Genomic DNA, 17,353 nt, shown 5'->3' on the forward strand with positions numbered 1-17,353 from the left:
GGGCTTCCAGTTTGCCTTGCACAGGGAGCCCGTTTGCGCAAATGCCTAATAAAATCCTCTTGCTTGTTGCATCTGCTGGTTTGGAGTCTTGGTTCTTGGGGTGCCCTCCCGTTGAAGAAAGCATCCCAGTGAGTCTGGGGTCTTTCAGGAATAGCATGTGTTTTCTTCGTCATGATTTGTAAAGTCGGAGCAGGGGAGAAGCCTGATTCCCATTATCTCCCCATCTCCCTCTTTGCCTCATTTATATGGTTGTATTGGTTTGTCTGTGCCATAAAATCTCCCAGCTCTATTTTAGTTCTGCCTCTCTCTGTCTCTGTCTCTCTTTCCTCTCTCTACAAGTGGGCTGAGTACAATATTTGAAGTAGTTGATGCTCCTTAGCCCACATGTTTTGGAGGCCTGGTTCCATCTCTCAGATGATGTCCTCAAATCCCCAGAAGTAGCTGACCAAACATGGGACATGGCCAATTTGTGTCCTGAAGTCCAAACAACCCACCCCAGGGCAGTGCTTGTGATATGCCATCCACCTAAAACAGTGGATGAGCAGTACCTAACCTAGGGGCCAGTTCTGCCATCACCAAGGGGCTGACTTGCCCTAATGGATGTCAGATTGCTGTGGGAGTCAAGTCCTCAAACTTCTTGCCTGCATAAATCTCTAAAGATGGATTCCATAGAGCTCTCTGATGGCTGAGCTGGTCCTTCTGTGGACACAGAAGCCTACCAGGGTGGTGCCAGTAACCAGAAAGGACCACATGGAGATGGATGTCCCATTTCCCCTCGAACCAGAAGTATAATATGTCTCATAGACAAAGCTTCCTTCCTCAGGCCTGACAGAGCAAACAAGGGCTGCAGTGTTGGGGCCGTTACCCAGAGAAAGGTAGTCATTATCCAGACTTCACCAGCATCTTGAGGAGACATAGCACCACGTGATACCATGCATTCCACCTGGTTAGTGAATGGCCTATGATATGTAGGCAAGCAAACACAAATGGGCTGTATGCAAGTGCATACAAATAGAGTTGCTCAAGTATGGTATTGGCAGGGGGAAATCAAATGGTGTAATTCCTTAGGAAAACTAACTCACAGTCCAACACAAGGAATCCAGGAAGCTGGGACTTGAAAGGTGTGTAGGGAGAGATCAAGGGGAAGGGGATAGATGACTAAAGAGAGAAAGGGGGAATTGAGTCATAATATTCAATGCATATCCTGCAGAAATTAAGAAAACGGAGGGGAGAGGTAGACTGGGAAAGATGGAAGAGAACTATGAAAGGGCTGATATTGATCAAGATGCACTGTACTCATAAACTGATGTGTTGAATGGCAACTGCTTTGTACAACCTCTTAAAGATGATAAAAATACAATTTAGAAATAATAATAAACACAAAGCAGTAATACCAACAATAACAACAAAAACAGAAGAATTGGGCACTGGTAGCTCACCCCTGTAATCGTACTTACTCAGGAGGCTGAGATTAGAGGATCATGATTCTAAGCCAGCCCAGGCAAGAAAGGTCATGAGACTCTTATCTCCAATAAATTAGGAAAAAAATGTCAGAAATAGAGCTGTGGCTCAAGTGGGAGAGCACCAGCCTTGAGTGGAAAATACTAAAGGATAGTGCCCAGGCTCTGAGTTCAAATCCCAGGAATGGTCACAAAAACAAAGGAAAGGAAGAGAAGGGATATAAGAAAGAAGAAAGGAAGGAACGAGAAAAATGCTAAATAGAAATTGCCCAAAATGTTTACAGTGATGTTCTTGGGGTGGGGTTTTATGGAGGATTCACACACACACACACATTCATATTTTCTAAATTACCCCCCAGTAAGCATACATGACTGAACCAAAACAATAAATATTCTTTCCTCAAAGCACCTTGCTAAACTGCTATGGCTGGAACGCCTGGATGTAGAAGAAGCCCCGGTATTTTGGATCACCCCCTCTGACTCCCAGCACATTTATCCAAGACTGGTTTCTGCAGTTGCTGATAAGAAAAGGAGCAAATTTAAATTTCCAAATCAGTGGTACCACCTCGGGCTTCAGGAGGTGAAGGATCCAGGAGCCTCCGTCCCTCCACTGCCAGTCCCCCCACAGGACAGGGCTGCAGAGAGAGATAAAAAAAGCCAGCCCTGTGCTGGCTGAAAATCCTTCTCTGAAAACTGAGGTGATATCCCCAAAGCAGGCCATCCCCCAACACCCTGCAAGTCACGTGCGGTCAAGCCCCATGACGCCGTGGAATGCTCAACAACCTGCAGAACTCGTCCCCTGTGGCTTCTAATTGTATTCACTACCACCAAATCTGGAAATCCTACTGTTATCTCCAGTTCAGTAATGGGAAACTGAGACCCACAGATGTTCATGAACTCACCCTGCACCACGCACTGCTCAGTGCGGTAGAGTCAACACAAAGGAGCCCACGTTAGCTGTGCAGGAAAGTCTGGGAGACTCTTATCTCCACTAAACTACCAAAAGCAAAAGCTAGAAACACAGCTGTGGATCAAGTGGTAGAGCACTAGTCTGGAGCAAAAGGAAGGTCAGGGACAGAGCCCAGGGCCTGAGTTCAAGCCCCCAGGACTGTCACAAAAGAGAGAGAAAGACAGAGGGGGAGCGGTTAGGGTAAGAAAATCCCTGTGTTCTCTTCCTTCCATTTTTCTGATTGCTCTTGAACTTAATTTCCTGGCCTGGCCTAGTCATTTTTTAACCTCTGAAAACACATAGTACTTAAGAGCAGTAGGGATGCTCTTAAGATCTAGGCAGGAGGCAAACCACGGGGCAGCTATTCCAGAGGGGGGGGGTCTCTACTAGGCACTACTCAATTCTGAACATAGGCCAAATCCTTGAACTCTCAGAAGGAAAGTAGAATGTTCTGGAAAGTTTCCTGACTTTCTCCCTACTATCTGAGGAGCTGTCAACCCCAAGTGTTAGCCCAGCTCCTAGCCTGAGTCAATCCATCTCCTACCTCATGGGTCATGATCCAGAAAAAATGGAATTCCCTGGGTTTTGTGTTTTGCTTTTCATTTTTTGTTTTGGGGTTTAGAGGGGTTTGGGGAGGGGTGTTGTTTTGCTTGGCTTAGCTTTTGGTTTGGTTTGTTCGGGTTGGGGTTTGGGGTTTGATTTTATGTTTTATAAAAGTCCTCAAGTTTGTTAACAGTTGCATCTCATGCGTGTGCATGCGTGCATGTGTGTGTGTGTGCGTGTGCGTGTGCTTGGGCTTGAACTCAGGGCCAGGGAGCTGTCCTGGAGCTGTCTGGCTCAAGGTTAGCACTCTACTACTTGAGCCACAGCTTCTCTCCCAGCTTTTTTGGTGGTTAATTAGAGATAAGAGTCTCACAGACTTTCCTGCCCAGACTGGCTTGAACCACGATCCTTCAATATCAGCGATCCTAACTAGGATTAAAAGTGTGAGCCACCAGCACCTGACTTACATCTCTTTTTAAGTCATCCCATGGTAAACTAAAAGAAGTCTGCAGGAGGTATCTGACCTGTGGGCTACCACTTGGCCTATGGGCTGGCAGGCAGCAGGTCTGAGTGATGCAATGAAATAATCACAACAGAACTAATAGAAGAAAAAAAGAAGTAATAGGAGACAACTTCCCTTTATTGCATGGTTACTACAGACCAGGCTTGACAGACAGTCATGTGAAAGCTATTGACTCAAGCTCTAGTAAAACACCAAACAGAGTAGGGCTGCAGGTCCACTTTGGAGCCTGACAGCTGTTCTGATAGGTGGTCCATGCATGCAGACAACAACCCACACCAGGGCCCCACAGATTTCCCATGCCTTCGCCACTAGTCTTTCTTGCAAGGGTAGAGGGAAAGCTTCTGATGTGGAAGCCAAGCCAAAGTGAAGGTCATTCACATTGAGGCAGCCAATGGAGGAGAGGCATCCGTAGAGAATGGACCCAACCTGTGTCCTCTGGAAGGACAGCCGGAGGGGCAGGCTACACACAGAGACCCCCAAATGAGCGACTCCATGTGGTTCTTAGAAATACTCCATTTTACCTGGGCACCAGTGGCTCACATCTGTCATCCTAGCTACTCAGGAGGCTGAGATCTGAGGATCACAGTTTGAAGCAAAGTCTATGAGCCTCTTATCTCCAGTTAACCACCAAAAAGCCAGAAGTGGCGCTGTGGCTCAAGTGATAGAGCGCTAGCCTTGAGCACAAAAGCTCAGGGAGAGCACCCAGGCCCAGAGCTCAAACCCTACAACTGGCAAAAAAAAAAAACAAAGGAAGAAAAACAAAACAATGTGTGCACCCAGGAACTAGCAGAAGCATCACACCAAGTGTGACTCACACCCAGAGGGTCCCAGAAAGAAGCCCTAAGAAGATTCCATCCCATGTGGCCCGTCTCCCTGACCTCCTTGAGAAGCTGGAGGGACTTTGAGCTCCCCCTAGGGGCCAACCCAGGTACTGAAGACCTGACTTCCTAAGTCCCCATTGGGGTCCAAGATCAACAGAAGGCTCACAGAGACAGAATAAAAATGTTCCTGGAGGCAGGCACGTTACCTTCTGTCTCAGAGGGGAAGAAGGGGGGTCTAGATGCAGCCATCACTTTGTTGTCAAGTCAGGTGTACCAGTACTGGGACTCTAACTCAGGGCCTTGTGTTCTTGGCTTGGGTTGTTCATTCAAGACTAGTGCTCTACCACTTGAGACACAGCTCCACTTCCAGCCTCTTGCTGGTTCACTGGAGGAAAAAGCTTCTCTCCTATTTACCTGCCAAGGCTGGCTTTGAACCATGATCCTCAGATTTCAGCCTCCTGAGTAGCTAGGATAACAGGCATGAGCCCCCAGCACCTAGTTCTGTGAGTATATTTTGAACTAGAGATTTATTTTCATCCCCATTTTGAGCCATTTCCACCAATCTCTCCCGATGCCAAAGTCTTCTGGACACCCGAGGCCCTCAGTGTATCACAGCCCTTGTTCTGGTCTTCTCTGGAGTGGTAAATCATGTTGCTGTGTAGTTCAGTCAATGAAATACCCTGACATTTAATCGTTCCTTTGCTTGCTGTCTTCCAGAACCTCCAGGATCCTTCCAGCCTTGAAGATAAATCAGCCACTCTCTGTTCACATCAAGGCCCTGGTGTATTCTTTGGAGTTATCTGTGAAAACTGGACACAAAAGAATGGGAAGACATAAACCGGGCCCTGGTGGCTCACCCAACCTCTTACCTACTAAGAAGCTTAAAATCTGAGGATCCCAGTTTGCAGCCAGCTTGGGCAAGACAGTCCATGAGACTCTTATCTCCAGTGAAGCACTAGAAAACCAGAAATAGAGCCGTAGCTTAAAGTGGTAGAGCTCTCACCTTGAGCACAAAAACAGGGATGGTGGGCTGGGAGTGTGGCTTAGTGGTAGAGTGCTTGCCTAGCATGCACGAAACCCTGGGTTTGATTCCTCAGCACCACATAAACAAAAAAGCCAGAAGCGGTGCTGTGGTCCAAATGGTAGAGCACTAGCCTTGAGCAAAAGAAGCTCAGGGACAGTGTCCAGGCCCTAAGTTCAAGCCCCAGGACTAACAAAAATAAAAAAGAATAACAAGGCAAGGAATTGAGCTATGTGTGGCAGACAGCGGCCAGGAGGACTTAATATAACCTATACTCCTTCCCAGGAGACCCCACAGACAGTACAAACATCTGCATTCTCATCTCTCTTAAGCCTTTTTTTTTTTTTGGTGCCAGTCCTGAGACTTGAACTCAGGGCCTGGGCATTGTCCCTGAGCTCTTTATTCAAGGCTAGTGCTCTACCACTTTGAGCCACAGTTCCACTTCCAGTTTTCTGATGGTTAATTAAAGATAAGAGCAGGATTATAGGCATGAGCCATCAGTGCCTACACAAAAAAACAGTGCCATTACTCATCTGGGCAAGTCTGAGGGCTCTGATCCTTCCAGAGTCTGCCCACTGCCTGGGGGGCTGCCTCCAGCCATCCAACACTGGGTCTTTCTGTGTATCTATGGCCATGCTGCACGTTCCAGCATGCTATCCATTAGGGCCACCACTGGCATTCCAAAGAAGGATCCATTTCACAGGTAAAGAAACTGAAGTTAGCAGAGTGACTCACACCTGTAACTCTAGCTACTGAGGAGGCTGAGGTCTGAGGATCGGGATTCAAAGCCCACCCAGGAAGAGAAATCCAAGAGACTCTCATCTCCAATTAATCGTCAGAAAGCTGGAGTGGAGCTGTGGTAGAACACCAGCCTTGAGCAAAAAAAGCTCAAGGATCTGAGTTCATGCCTAGGATGGTGAAAGAAAGATAGAAAGAAGGAAAGAAGGGAGAAAGAAAGAAAGAAGAGAAAAGAAAGAAAGAAAAAAGAGAGGGAGGCAGGGAAGGAGGGAAAAAGAGAGAAGGAAGGAATGAAGGAAAGAAAGAAGGAAGGAAGGAAAGAAGGAAGGAAGGAATTTTAAAAAGACAAAGATAAAAGGGAAAGGAAAGTGAGAGCAGGAAAGGGGAGAGGAGGGGAAAAAAGAAGGAAGAGAAGGGGAGGGAGGGAAAAGAGAGGAAAGGGGAGGAAGTAGAGAGGAAGAAGAGCCAAGGCCCATGGGTTCCTGAAGCGGATTCCAGACATTGCCACCTCCTCAGTAGCTCCCTTCCATTACACAAATTCTTTCTCTGAAAAGCATGGTGGGCTATAATTAGAATAATGCTCTCCAGATTACATTCACAAATGTAATTACATACATGTTTAGAGCTAAAGGCCACTGGCCCTCTGGGAAATTCAATCTTGCCCCCAGGAGTGGGGGGGGGGAGGTGCCCAGCACCAGGTGGGGTGGGGGAGGGGAGGCGCCCGGCACCTGCTGGGAGCTGGGGATTTCTAGACTTCTCTCTGAGCTGGGGATTTCTAGACTTCTCTCTGCTGCCACCAGAGCCCAGAAAGTGTTAAAGGTGACTGCCAATCCTTCTTCTCTCAGCCAGTCTTGAGTGTCAACAAACAGTGAACACACTAAGAAAGAGAGGGATGTGGCTGGGATCCAATAGCTATTTCTTGCTTGTTTCGTGGAAGTCCAGTGGGTCACACTGATGGCTCTGAGCATCAGCCATCCTGGAATTTTTATTTTTTATTTTTTTACTTTTTGGTCCATGGTGGGGCTTGAACTCAGGGCCTGGGTGTTATCTTTGAACTCTTTTGCTCAAGGCTAGCTCTCTACCACTTTGAGCCACAACACCACTTCCAGTTTGCTGGTTGCTCATTGGAGATAAGAATCTCACGGCCTTTCCTGCCCAGGCTGACTTTGAACTGAGATCCTCAGATATCAGCCTCCTGGGTAACTAGAATTACAGGTGTGAGCCACCAGCGTCTGGCATGAGCTGTTTTTTGTTTTTGTTTTTAAGATGATAAAAAAGAAAGCTACTTAGTTTTCAAACCGTTGCCTATTTAAAGAGGTAATATTCCCTCTGCCACAAGTTATTACCCATATTTTTTTTCTTTCTTAGAGCCCAAGGTGATAGAAAACTGACTACAATAAAGAATACTTCAAAGGACAAATTCCAGCCCAGCACCAGTTGTTCATGCTTATCATCCCAGCAGCTAGTTAAGAGACAGAGGTAACAATGCTCGATAGGAAATGTACTGATGTAACTGTAACCCCTCTGCACAGTACTTTTACAATAAAATGGAGACAGGGATCTGGGGATCATGGTTCAAAGCTAGCCCAAGCAGGAAAATCTATGAGACTCTTACCTCCAATGAACCACCAGAAAACTGGAAGTGGAGCTGTGGCCCAAAATGGTAGAGCACTAACCTTGAGCAAAACAGCTCAGGGACACAGCCCAGGTCCAGAGTTCAAGTCCCATGACTAAACCAAAAGAATAAAACAAAAGGTCCACAGGAAGTTCGGTCTGCTTTGGAGTCCTGATCAGCCAGTCCACCCTGCTGCAGATTTCAGTCCACATACTTCCACACAATACCTGGCTACTTTAATCACTTTTAGCTTGTAGATTTGCCTCCTCACTATTTTTGTATATGTGCCAGTCCTGGGCACTGGCATAAACCAGGGGTGCCCAGCTAATGGGGTTTTTTATAACCCACTTTTTCCTTCATCTTGGAGACTCTCAAAACTATAGCATCAAGGTAAAGAGAGATTGTTCAGAAGTTCACCCCTTGTATGCATTTCTCTCTTTCTTTCTCTTTTTTCTTTTTCTTTTTGTCAGTCATAGGGCTTGAACCCAGGGCCTGGGCACTGTCCCTGAGCTGTTTTGCTCAAGGCTAGTGCTCCACCACTTTGAGTCACAGCTCCACTTGCAGTTTTTTGAGTCGTTAATTGGAGATAAGTCTTATGGACTTTCCTGCCTTGGCTGGCTCCAAACGAAGATCCTCAGATCTCAGCCTCCTCCGTAGCTAGGATTACAGGTGTGAGCCACCAGTATCTAACTCTTGTATGAATGTAATTTCAGGTTTCTCAGGATGACTGAATTTCAAGCAAAATTTGGCAGATTTGGGTTGTTGTTTTTTTCTTGTCCTAGACTGAGACTCGAACTCAGTATCTGATGCTCTTTGCTCATTGGCTGGGTCTCTAATGTAAGGTCCATTCTGGGAAGGTGAGGCAGACTCCTCTCTCTCTTGGCTAAGTCTCCACCCAGCACCTGCATCACCGAGGTAACTGGCACACCTGGAGGCAGTCACCTCCCCCCCTCCCCCTCCCCCAAGGTCACATCCTGGGCCAGGCCTGGTCAAGCCTCCCTTCGGACTGTGGGAGGGTCCCAGGCTCCAGGCTCGAGGTCACATCTGCGGGGGCAGGGATTGCCAAACCTTCCCTCACCTGGCCATACCCTCTCCCTGCCCATTCCCTAGTTAAGACCAGGCAAAAACACCCCCCCACACACACCTCCCTTTTCTGCCATGTGCATCTCCACCATGAAAAGTGGGGCAGGCAGTTTGAAATAATAGAACTTCTCTCTCCTGCTTGAATACAGAGTGCTGTTCTCATTCCTCCGCTACCTACTTTAATTTACCTTACATCTACCACCTGAGCCACGCCTCCAGCCCCTTGGCTTTAACACAGTACATGTGAAAGCTGTCTGTGTCACCCAGTGACTTCGTTCCATGGATCTGAGCAGATTCTGGATTTGGGGTACGGCGGGGCCGGGGTGGGATGCGGGGGGGGGGCCTGGAGTGACTGTCACTGACTTTAAACAGTGCGTTCTCAAGTTCAGAGGCGAACATGGGCGTCCCTCACCTTTCCTCCCCTGGGCTACTTCACGTTCCCTAACGTTTCTCAGTCACTCATAATAATTGGCAATTCTGTAAGTAATGATTTACAGTGCAAAGAGGAGGAGGGAGGAAGAGAGGCAGAGAGGAGGGAGCTGAGGGGGGAGGGAGGGAAGGAAGAAAGGAAGGAAAGAAGAAGGAGTGTGGGTCTCTGGGTACAATGCCACCTGCAAAATCCAACCAAGGCTCAGCCCAGCGTTGTATCCAGGCGCCGGCTGCCCCCACCCTCTCCCCAATCCCCAGTTGCAGGGAAGAGAGGATCCTGTTCCCCCATTTTACCATTAGAGAACCTGAGGCTGAGGAGGGGGGATGACTTACTCAAGGTCACAGTTTGCCGACTCCAGGTCCCCAGTGCTCTCTCCTCTTACCCTGTAACATGATGGCACCTATTCCAGTTTTCCTCCAAAACAAATTGTCACACACACACACATACACACACACACACACACACACACACACAAATCAGGAGCAAGAGATAAGAAGATCCCATGTCAAAAAAAAAATTAGAGCAGCAGCAAAGCAGCAATTTGCAGAAATGTTCAGCTTTCCCCCAAGTATTTCCAAGGTGCTTCATTTCTCTAAAACAGCACTGGCGCCTCATTGTGCGCAAATCTTGCTTGAAGTCCCACATCAGATCACTTCTGATGGCTTCAAGAGCTCTGTATCGATGGCTGATGTTAATATTTTGTGAGACCGGCTTAGTAGAGCAAAAGCCAAATCAATACCATCTGTCTCCAAGAAAATGTCTGACATCCCAAGCATCGCAGCGGCCTGGCACAAGCAGATGTGAGAGCCACAGGCGGCACAGATGCCCAGAGAGAGGGGGCGGGGAAAGGAGCTATTTTAAGCCAGATTTCCCTCTCTGTCTGTTAAACAAAACAGACTTGCTAGTGGTAGCGAACACCTTTAATTCCAGCTACTCAGGAGACTGAGAGCTGGAAGATCGTGGATCTAAGGCAGCCTGGAGAAGGAAAGTCTGTGCTACTCTTTTCTTCCATGAACCAGCAAAAAGCCAGAAGTGGAGTTGTGGCTCAAATGGTAGAGCACCAACTTTGGGCACACAAAAAATTGAACCCTTTCTGGATGATTTTTTTTTGTTGGTCGTGGGGGCTTGAACTCTGGGCTTGGGCACTGTCCCTGCGCTCTTCAGCTCAAGATGAGTGCTCTACCACTTGAGCCACAGCACCACTTCTGGTTTTCTGGTGGTTAATTGGAGATAAGAGTCTCACGGACTTTCCTGCCCGGGCTGGCTTTGAACCTCATCCTTAGATCTCAGCCTCCTGAGTAGCTAGGATTACAGGAGTGAGCCATCGGTGCCCGGCATTGATTGCTTCTTCTTCTTTAAACACCCTCAGCCCAAACTCAGATTTAGAATACAATGGTGCATACTTGACAGCAGGACAGCATATGATCAGATCGCAAGGGGAACTTACTGAGAAAGAAATATGAAGGTCAAGAAGAAGCTAATCCTTGAGGCTGGTCATAAATGTACAAGGATCACCTAGCACTCCCGAAGTGAAGCCTCGTAAGATAGCATGCAAAGATGCCTGAAGACCAAGATTCTTAGAAAAATGGGCTGTTGGCCTGATGCCAGGGGCCCACTCCTATCATCCTAGCTACTCAAGAGGCTGAGCTCCAGAGGATACTGGTTCAAAGCCAGCTTGGACAGGAAAGTTCAGGAGACTCTTATCTCCACTGAACCACCAAGGAGCCAGAATTGGAACTGTGGCTCAAATGATAAAGCACCAGCCTTGACCAAAAGATGCTCAGGGATGGCACCCAGGCCCTGAGTTCAAACTGAGCTGCAGTGGGCAGGGGGGCGGGGGGGAGGGAGTGTTTGTAGTTTGTCCACTGGGAGTCTCTGAGGGCTGGGGGTGGCACATGCAGGGGTCCTGGGGCTTGAACTCAGGACCTGGGTGCTGTCTCTGAGCTTTATTGCTCAAGGCTAGCACCCTACCACTTGATCCACAACTCCACTTCCAGGCTGGCATTAAGATGTGATCCTCCAGATCTCAGCCTCCTGAATAGCTAGAATGACAAGTGTGAACCACCAGTGAGTGCCCAGCTAGCTTCATTATCTTGATTGGAATGGAGATGTCCTTTGAAAACTTTAATAACCATGACTTCCATTAAATGGTTGGATTGGAGCAGGTCTAGAGGGCCTGCCAGCGTGTCTGTGACCAATGTTAGTTATTTTGTAGTTTTATTCTGTTTGTGCCAGTACTAGGACTTAAACTCAGGGCCTGGGTGCTGTACCTTAGCTTTTTCCACTCAAGGTGGGCCCTCTACCACTTGAGCCATACATCTACGTCTGAATTTTTACTGGTTCATTGGAGATAAGAGCCTCACAAGACTTTCCTGCCCAGGCTGGCTTCAAACCTTGATCCTCCAGATCTCAGCCTCCTGAGTAGCTAGGATGATTGGCATGAGCCACCAGCCCCCAGCTTCCAGTTTCCTTCATTGAAGTTAGCACTATCTCATTTCATGGGATTTGGGTTGCTTCCCCTTCAGGTATGTAAGACCATGCATAAACACAAGACAGGGGCTCAATGCATGGCTGTCATCTGAATAAAGAAAACAGCTTTCCAGGCAGAGAAACAGTAGCTGATACAAGAGATTCAGGGCAGCCCAATGCCCACTAAGGCTCCAGGCAGACCTTGGAGTGGTCTTGCAGGTGGGTTCGGGGTGGCCAGCTGTGAGGCCTTGGACACTTCTACAAGTAGAACACCATCAGAGCGCCTGCCTCTTGCTGTTTGCTGAACCTGCTGTGGCCGTGTTTGCAGAGCACTTTGCAGCTTGAATCCCACACAAACCCAGTGTCTGTAGGCTATAGTTATTCGTGAGAGTTATGGGTCAGAACACAGAGCCAGCTAATAAGCAAGATGAGGCTGGACAGCTGGGCACCAGACGGCCCGGCACCCCGGAAAGACAAAAATACCCACACCACTGAGGAACTTCAATGGGATGACCCAGGCATCAGCCAGCACTGTCCTCCTGTCCCCTGTGGACCACTCTATAGAACCCGGGGACTCCACTTGGGGAGGACAGCTCCAGGTTTGCACCCCTGAGCACAAAAAGACCAACGAGGCCAGACACTGGTAGCTACTCAGGAGGCTGAGATCTGGAGGATCACAGTTCAAAGCCAGCCTAAGCAGGAAAGTCCATGAGCCTCTCATCTCCAAAAAGCCACAAGTGGAGATATGGCTCAAGTGGCAGAAAGAAAGAAAAAAAAAAAAGCTCAGGAACAGTGCCCAGGCCCTGAGTTCAAGTCCCGGGACTGGCACACACACACACACTCACACACACACACACAACACCAATGAGAAAGGACCCAAGACCAAACTGCAGCAAGTCCTTCTGCAATGGGGTATGAGAGAAAGCAGGGGGACCCAGGCCATGGGCTCCCCAAGAAGCTCAAGCTCAGCTTCACAGACCCATGCGCCCCACCCCCTGCAGCTCTTGGGTTCCCCCGCCAAGTCCCCTCTGTGAGCACCAAGCCCCCAGGACACAGCGGGGATTGTGCAGGCAGCCGTGGGCACCGAGCCACAGCTGAGCCCACAAGGCCCGGCTGTGCCAGGGACAAGTGCTCAGCTTTCTTCTCACATGAAAGCAGGACCTGTGTCCCCCAGGGGAGGGGGAGGAAGAGGGGCCAGCCAGGCCAGCCCTGCTCAGGAGTCTGCCAAAGCCTTGGGGCAGCCAGGTCAGGCTGACTCGCTTCATCTGGACACCTGCCACACCGGGGCTGGGCCTAAGAGCTGAGAGTCCGGTTCTGCCTCCCACCCACTGCCCGCCTCGTGACCGGGGCCAGTCCTGCCGCGGGAGGTGGAGAGCTTGGCTCCTCAGTCCACACAGAGGCGAAGCTTGAAGAAAAGGATAAAGGCTGGGCTTCAGTGGCTCAGGTCTATCATCCTAGCTGCATAGAAGGCTGAGCGCAGAGGATCACCATTCAGAGCCAGACCACGCAGGAAAATCTGTGAGACTTTTATCTCCAGAAAACTGAGTGTAGAGCTGCAGCTCGAAGTGGTAGAGCGCTAGCCTTGAGCAGAAAAGTTCAGGGACAGCATCCAGGCTCTGAGTTCAAGTCTCATGATGAAAGATGAAAGAAAGGAAGAAAGAAAGAGAGAGAGAAAGAAAGAGAGAGAGAGAAAGAAAGAAAGAGAGAGAAGAGAGGAAAGAGGGAAGGAAGGAAGGGAGGGGAGAAGAAAGAGAGCAAAGAGGGAAGGAAGGAAGGGAGGGGAGAAGAAAGAGAGCAAAGAGGGAAGAAAGGAAGGGAGGGAGGGAGGGAGGGAAGGAAAAGGCCACTTTCTAGAAAGACCCTAGAAGGAAAAACAAAAAAAGGCCTCAGACAGGCACCAGTGGCTCATGACTGTCATCCTAGCTACTCAGAAGGCTGAGGTCTGAGGATTGCGGTTCAAAGCCAGCCTAGGTAGGAAAATCCATGAGACTCTTTTCTCCAATAAGCCAGCAAAAAGCCGGAAGTACAGATGTTGTTCAAGTGGTAGGATGCCAGCCTTGGTGACAAAGCTAAGGTATAGTACCCAGGCTCTGAGTTCAAGCCCCAATAGTGGCACAAAGAGAGAGAGAGAAGTGGGGGGACAAGGGAGAAAGAGGGGAAGGAGGGAAGGAGGAGACTCAGCAGGAGAAGGGTTCAGGCAGGGACTACGGACCCCCAGCTGCCCTGGTCTATAAAACAAGATAAGCACTCATTGTGTGACTGCTACCCAGGGAGCCAGGGAAACACCAAGGCGTGGGGTGGGGGGAAGGAAGGGGGTGTAATCCTATGTTCAAAGGCTGGTGCTCTACCACTTGAGCCACAGCTCTACTTCCGTAGTTTGTCGGGTCAACCAGAGCGAAGAGTCTCAGGGATTTTCCTCTCTAAGCTGGCTTCCGATGGTGATCCTCAGGTCTCAGCCTCCTGAGTAGCTGGGATGTCAGCCAGCGGCTGATGGAGACGATTCTGAGACAGTGCGCTGGAAGTCATTAGCTTCTCGTTTTAATTTAACAAGCCCAATTTTATAAATCCGCGTGCATTTTCCCAGGCTATTATTCCTAATTATGCATTTACATCAATTCACATTATGCGGTTGATGAAATGTTAATACTAAAGGCAATTTCTGCTGACGGGTGGCCCAGGGAATAGCTTTTCTTCACATTACGAGTCAATATTTTTGGAAATAATTACCCGTTGTTCAGCAGCGTCCGCACTGACTAACCCAGTGCTGTGTTCCCACAGCCCTGACTCAAGACGCTAGGAAAAGAAACACTTGAGCAGTGCTGAAGGACCGGGAGATCCCAAGCTCACTTCGACGGAGGGGGGCTAGTGGCAGCCTTGCCGCTGACTGCCCCAGGCTTCACTCAGATCTGCAAAGGCCCATTCCTGTGTGTTCCATGTGATCAAATGGCCAAAGAGCTCGGCTATTTGCGAGATAAAAATAAAAGTAAATGCCAGGCTGGGAAGGTGGCTCAGTGGTAGAGTGCTTGCATGGCATGTATGAAGCCCTGGGTTCGATTTCTCAGTATCACAGACACAGACGAAAAAGAAAGAAAGCCACAGTGGCTCTTGGCTCAAGTGGTAGAGTGCTAGCCTTGAGTAAAAGAAGCTCAGGGACAGTGCTCAGGCCCTGAGTGCCAACCCCAGGACGGGCAAAAAAGAAAAAGTAAATGCCGATGCTGGTGGGTCATGCCTGTAATCTCAGCTACTCAGGAGGTTTGAGCAGATGATCGAGGTTCAAAGCCAGACCTGGGCAGGAAAGTCTGAAAGTTTTATGTCTAGCTAAAAGCTGAAGAGTGGAGCTGTGGCTCAAGTGATAGAAAATGCCAGCCTTAAGCAGAAAAAAACTCAGGGGCAGTGCCCAGATTCTGAGTTCAAGTCCCAGTGCAAAAGTGAAAGAGAGAGAGGGAGGAAAAAAGGAAGGGAAGGAGGAGAAAAGACAGAATGAATGAATGCAAGAAAGACAAAGAGAAAGAAGAAAAATAGAGAAAACAGAGAAGGAAGGAGGGAGGGAGGGGAAAAGGACAGAGACAGATGGAAAGAGAAAAAGAAAGAGAAAGGAAGGAAGGAAGAAAAGGAAGAGAGGAGGAAGAGAGAGGAGGAAGAGAGAGGAGAAAGAGAGAGGAGGAGGGAGGGAGAAAAAAGAGAAAAAGAAAAAAGAGAGGGAAGGAAAGAGGGAGGGAGGAAGACAGAGAAAGAAAGAGAAAAAAAGGACAAAAGAGAAGAATAATGATGGGAGGGAGGGAAAGAGGAGAAAGGGCGAAGGAGGCAGACAGGCTGGGCCGTTCCCTGGCTGTCTCCTGTCTCCTGCTCTCTAACCTCCACAGAGAGGCTCATGGGAACCAGGCTCCAGGCCAGAAATCCCAAAGTGCCATGCACACACACACACACACACACACACACACACACACACACACACACACTGTTTAAACACCTTCACACACACCATCTTGTACCTGGGCCTAGAGCCAGGGAGACAGGTACAGTTCAAGCTCTAACCCCTTGTCAAGTCTTCAGGCTGTGCCTAGATGCACATCCCTGGCCTCACTTCCCTAGGACATACCTGGCTGGACCCTGTCACTCATTCCTGCCCAGCTCTCCCTCCCTTGGCCATCCTGGTCCCTTCAAGTGGGCTCTGAAGGGCCCATGGCCTCCCTGAACCCTGATATCACAGTGCAGCCCAGAGGTGCAGTGTGAGCCAGCTGCTTCCGGTCAAGGCTGAGAGCCCTGGTCAGCCTCTTGGTCAAGGTCAGTCTGAGTCTCCCCCCAGATTCCCTAGCAACATAGCAGGCCCTCCCTGACATCTCGTCAAACTGGGCCGAGTCCCTGGATTCCATCTCTCTAAAGTTACATGGGATCCACTCAAAAGTCAGCCAAACTTGCCCAGTGCCTTCAGAAAAACTCAGTTGTTAGTTGTGTGTGTGTGTGTGTGAGAGAGAGAGAGAGAGAGAGAGAGAGAGAACTGAAAACTGAACTCAGAGCCTCACGCTCTCACTTGGCTTTTACCACTTGAGTTATATGTCCACCTCCATTTCCAGCTTTTTGCTGGTTCATTGGAAATGAGAGTCACCTGGGCTTTCCTACTATGGCTGGCTTTGAACTTCAATCCTCCAGATTCCAGCCTCCTGAGTAGCTAGGATGACAGTTAAAAAATCAAGTTACGGGGGAAGGCTGGGAAGGGATGGGAAGGGGAAACAAAGGAGGCTACAATGCTTGATAAGAAATGTACTCATTATCTTGCCCATGTATTGTAACCCCTCTGTACAGTATTTTCACAATAAATATAAAAAAAATCAAGTTAAACCTCTGTGTGTGTGTGTGCATAAGTGCGCGTGTGAGTGTGAGTGTGTTCAGGGCCTGGGCACTCTCTCAGCTTGTTTCCCCTAGGCTGACACTCACCACTTGAGCCACACCTCCACCTCCAGTTTCTGACTGGTTCACTGGAGTCTCATGGGCTTTCCTGCCTGGGCTGGCCTCAAAGCATGCTCCTCAGATCTCAGCCTCTGGCGTAACCAGGATGACAGGTGTCTGTCAGGGCACCCAGCTTTCAGTCAGATCTGAAACGTCCAAACCAGTTTGCAGATAAAATCCCAGGCCTTATGTGGCTACAAATGCCAAATTTAACCATGCAGGTGCCTTGATCCACCATTCCCCCACAAAGCACAACCGTGTGTCCTTTTGAACCTGCGCTGGGGAAAGCATGCTGGCCTCCAGAGGTAGCATGTAGGGGCCTCACCAGCCCCAGCTCCCCTGGCAGAGTGACTTTTCATCAACTTCAGATGGAAACACCATCTCTGGATCAGCCTTGATTGGATCAAATCCCATCAGAAAATGGGGGGGGGCAATAAAACCTCCAGAAGTGATATTAAACCACTGACATTTCACAGACTGAATGGAGCTGGCAGGTGCCAGTCCATCGGCGGGGAGGAGGGGCGGCGCTCGCTCTACAGTGGGGGAGGGGAAGTCAAGCATGAAGGTCACGACAATACCAGCAAAGCCCCTTTCAGGCCTGTGCGTCCGCAGGAAGAGAAGCAAAAGCTAATCTGGCCAGGCAGGCTGTTCAGACAGCAAAGAAGACCCTATTCAATCATACCAACCATCCTAGCTGTGATGGTCATTCGTCTATGCCTATTCTAATAGGTAAATGAGAATTGGACAGCTCAGA

This window comes from Dipodomys ordii, unplaced genomic scaffold, assembly GCF_000151885.1.
Source record: "Dipodomys ordii isolate 6190 unplaced genomic scaffold, Dord_2.0 Scaffold92, whole genome shotgun sequence".
Lineage (NCBI taxonomy): Eukaryota > Metazoa > Chordata > Mammalia > Rodentia > Heteromyidae > Dipodomys > Dipodomys ordii.